The sequence below is a fragment of the Bactrocera latifrons genome, unplaced genomic scaffold (assembly GCF_001853355.1).
Source record: "Bactrocera latifrons isolate USDA-ARS-PBARC rearing strain unplaced genomic scaffold, ASM185335v1 scaffold_107, whole genome shotgun sequence".
Classification (NCBI taxonomy): Eukaryota; Metazoa; Arthropoda; class Insecta; order Diptera; family Tephritidae; genus Bactrocera; species Bactrocera latifrons.
The window spans coordinates 536487-541446 of NW_017534486.1; the positions used below are offsets into that span (position 1 = coordinate 536487).

Genomic DNA, 4960 nt, shown 5'->3' on the forward strand with positions numbered 1-4960 from the left:
TTTCATATGTTGCAAATACAATGTAACATATTTCGATGTACTATGAAAATATTAGAAAACTGTTCATATATCAGAATCGCCGCTATCCGACCACTATAGCATATAGCTGCCATGGTGATCGGTCAAAATCAAGTCCTTGTATAGAAGAGATTGATATGGTTGTTATCCAAGGCAGCAGCGCTATTATCTTCGAATATTTATTCAGATCAGACCACTGTAGCGTGTAGCTGCCAAACTGACGGAGCAAAATTAAGATCTAAGAGAAGAATATCTTTTAATTGCCTTCCATGCTATAAGAAATGAACCAGTGAAGGGTATTTTTGTTTCGGTATTGTTAAAGTAAATGTTTTTTATGGCTTTAACTAACAAAGTGTTATACTAATACTCTTAACATAGTTTCTTTTAATTACCATATGGACTCGTTTTATGTAAATAAGTCTCATAAAAACTGTAGGAATACAATTAATATTTATTATAATTTGACTTTCGTTTTTTTAAATTGAACATTTGTTCATATTGCTCGTAAGAAATGAAGTATTTATTGAATTTATTGTAAATGAACGCTAAAAATCTGAGTATTTTCGGAGGAATTTTTATGAATGCTATTTTTATATTATATTTTAAAAATATGGAACGTGGCAACATTCTGTCACACGTCCATTCACAATAAACTAGTGTAAAAGATATCGATTGGGTTTGCAAATATTTTCGTTGGCTCGCAAATTAATTTATTAAATTTAATTCAAGTGCATCATACTTTCAACAGTTTCTAAGAAACATATTATAAACCGGTAATGAGTGTTATTTGAAAGGGTTTTCATGTAGTGCATAAGTCTGAAATTACATTGCTTGGACGTTGATCAACGTGTTGCGCTTTTCTTTTTTATGCTACAAAAATCCTTGAAAAAGCTTTTGCCGAAGGCAAGAGCACATAGAATCATAAGCGCATCCAATCATACATAAAGGAATTGTAAGATAAGAAGCCACTGATAAAACAACCAACAAAACGAGTTGCAGTGAAAAGTGTAGGTGAGTTGACTGTCGATATGTATTAGAGTTGCCATTTCGGTTAAATTTAGTAAGACGTAATAAAACGATTTTAAAATCATAAATTTACATTTTATTTGCGTTCTAAATATAAAAATCTACACATTCTTGAGTGTTTTCATAAATTTAAAAAATATTCCTCACAAGATGTGCCATTGAATGCAGTAAATTAGGGAGCACAACTAGAGTCGAATTCAATTTTCAAGTATTCTATCACAACTGAATAGCTAAATTCGTGAGAAATTTTCAATAATTTAAAATGGTTATTATGACGGCGGTATTTTAAGAGAATTAATGAATATTAAGTTTATTGCAGCCTATGTCATGGTTTTCAATTTTCATCAACAAGTAGTTCGTGTGAAAGCAAGTTCTTTATCGTCTAATTTGTTATGGACAAATTTATAATCTGGAAACTACCATATTGATATGGCCACATTACTCTACATCGAAATACAACCGTGTGCATAAAAATAACTACATATGACGCCGATAGCAGAGCAGAACGAAAAAAGACTTCGGCTATTTCATGTGTCGTGAATTTTGTTCTTGAGTTAACTTTTATTAGTGAATTTTAATGCAACTTTGTTTTATGGTAAAGAATTTGAGTGCATAGAAATCAAAATATTTAAAAATACTCATAAATCGAAAACATCGAAATTTAAGTGGCAAATTGTTACGCGAATACATATTTAGAAGATTTTATAGTTGAAAAGGTTAGTGCGAAGAAATGAAGTGAAAAAGTATGTTTTAAAAATAAACCAGGTGTTGTTGTACCTACATGTATATGTATATATACACACTATTTTTTATGAAAGGTTAGGACAGAGAACGTCTGAAAAAGAAGGTGGGCATTGGAGACCGTTTGTGTTGATATACAATGGTGTACATATTTATAAATATTTTACCCGATATGGCCTCGTCGGAGAGGCCTGATGCAACAGAACCGTGAGCTGAATGCAAGGACAAATAAGTAGCTTTGTTTTTATACCTTTGTAAATTATCATTGGCATGTGAACTGTTACTGGTAAAAAAAGTACATACTTATAATAAAAAGGCTACGAAACAAATTGAAGAAAAACTTGGCTAACACTTATCAATATCAATTTTTATTCAAAAAGCTACCTTATTCTGCTATCGTGTATAGACATTTGTGTTAATTTAAATGGTTTAAGTTCGTTATCAATATGCAGAACTATGAATCTCCAAATTGACAGAATGTGTATTATAATATGCGATATTTTATTGCGTAACTAAAACAATAAATATAATACTAGTTAATTTTCACATATATTAATTCCTATATCTCATCCACTATAATTTTTTTTTGTAATCTCTATGTTCAGCAATTACAACTAGTTGACTAGTTAAATCGTCTGAATTGTTTTCCGCAGCCGACGTACATATGCATATAATATTTCACACATACATATAACGTACTACGTTGTAATTTGTCGGGTTTTTCATGACGTTTCATTTATTATTCACTGGCGGTGTTGTTATAGTTGGTATTATTTGTGGGAGTTTTTCCCTAAAAAATATTTCTTGTTGCATGCATAAATATATTTAAATCAAAATGTATCGCTTTAGATAATTTGTTTACAATTTCTTAACCTCTCGATCATCAGTCACAGGCATATCTATAAAAATAATATTGTTACAAACAATTTTATTGTTGACTTTATTACAAGTATTACAACTTCTCCGTGGGTTTAGGAGTTTTTTCGGTTGATGGGGATAATTGTGTTGCAATATATGTGTATTCATATATTTTACAGACAATTTTCTGCCTTATGCAGTTTTAATTTCCAGTCATGATTTTTAGCTCCAAGAACTTGCTCCACTCAAACACAGTCAAACAAAAATCTCACTACTTGCTTGAAATGTGGGTGGGAGCGAGGTGCTGTTTATAACATAGTCGATTAAATTTGTATTAATTATATGGTTGGCAATGTCGTTACACCCGTTTGCTTTTATACTATAGTATATATGTATGTATATCGTATGTATGTATTTTTGTACATATGTAATGAAGCCGTCTTTCCAATTCGCTTACTGCTGTATGGCGCGAATACCTAAAACGAACGCGGCCTGCATGAACGTTCACTCCATTGCGTTATTTAATTTACATATTTTGCACATTAACACAATTTCTTGCCGCGCAGTTTCGTAGTTAGATAGTTTAGGATTGCTGTTATTGGCGCTTAATTACAGAACTAGTTTTTTGTTAGCAATTTGTTTCTGCGAAACAAATGAGAATTAATTTAACATTTATTCGAATTCATAAACAAAAAAATTTTAAACAAATGTTTTGTACACTTAAATGCATACTACATACAATAGTAAGTTTTTATTTATTAATAATACATTAGTTATCCGTCCGGATTTTATGCGGCATTCATAAGTCGAGAGGAGAAGAACTAATTTACTTTATGATATCCTATCACTTAGTACTTATAGTCGTTATATTAAAATAGAAGCATCAAGAATGTTTGTAAATACTAAACTTTTATATTTTACTAAAGTAGCAGTAATCTTAAATAAGATAGTATTTAATTTATAAGTTTAAAGGTACTTCCAAATATCTACTCGATACCATAAAAATCGAATTCAGTCAGAAAGACATCCCTAAAATAGTTTGAAGGAATGCAGGCAGATAAAAATCAAGACTGTTCCGGTTATGTAGACCCGACTGCCGTAGGAACGATTTTAAATCCTGCGCTCTTTTATCAATCGGTTTATTTGATAAGACCATAATCATCGTTTCGACGAATCTGTGCTAAAACTAATTTCTAATTAAACATATTCTTACTATATATAAAATATTTATATACTTCCATGCAAAATATACTGATCAATAAATTTGTTTGTGTAAATAGGAGTTATAGGGTTATCAAAAACATCGGATTCCAATAAAATTTCCGCTTTTGGGATTTTCTGTAATGCGTCAGCATAAACTATTGATTAGCGTTTAGTTAACAAACATATGTACATGCATAGGTACTTTATGTGTTATAGAATACACTTACTCGTATATATAGTTGCATTCATATAAATAAAAATATAGTTAGCTATTATTTATAATTTTTAACACTGCCGAGATTCTCTGAATTTTTCATTTTAATTGGTTTGTTTTAAGCAAAACTTTCTTATTATAATTTGTTTGCCATTACAAAAGAAAAATTGTTCTAATAACAGCTTATGGTATTTGTTTTTTTTTTTTTTTTGATAATTGAGAAGGAATGCAAGGATTGTTTTTCAATACTGTGGAATATTTCTGCAACAGGTGCAATTGCTGTACCTACAAAATTTTCTAGTCATATCAGCTATCCACCAACTAAACAAATAAACATTGAAGTGAATAGATAAAAAAGGCAAAGTAAATAAAACCGTAATAGTTGTATAAATGCAAGTATACGTTTACATTAAAAGTAACAATACAATTAAATCTGCTAATAAAAGTAAGACAGTAGTCTTTTTCTAACCCACATACTTAAATTTAAGTATGTATGTACATTAGGGTGCTTGAAAAAAAATTTTGATTTTTTTTTCAACTCTTACCCCGTCAAATGTTAGTGATTGACAAAGAAAAAATCCTCCCTTAAGCCAGGCGCTGTAGCTTAACTAAGGCGTCGCTATTTTTTTTTTAAGGTTCCCATACATTTAATATACAAATTTTCCTTTTATCATTACAACTAAAATTTCACCAACTAATTGTCGTTTTTCAAAAATAACCATCACATATTCATAAAGTTGGCTTTTCAAACTTTAAAACTTTCGGCGACAAAGTTTGACTATCTCAATTAGACGATTAAACATAGTGGTTTTAAAATTTTTCAATAAAAATAAAAAAAGTTGCTGAAAATAATAATTTTTTAAAGCAAAAACGCGGAAGGGGGATATTTGACAACCTAAT

At 29.9% G+C, this 4960-nt stretch overlaps 1 protein-coding gene across 1 annotated transcript in view; it reads left to right on the forward strand.

The window, feature by feature from the left end:
- Positions 1-670: 670 nt before the first annotated feature.
- LOC108970607 (signal transducer and transcription activator-like) overlaps positions 671-4960 on the forward strand; it is a 26671-nt gene continuing 22381 nt past the window's right edge. The window contains exon 1 of the mRNA XM_018936094.1: positions 671-1029. The gene's annotated coding sequence lies outside the window, so the exon portion shown is untranslated. The remainder of the gene's footprint in view (positions 1030-4960) is intronic.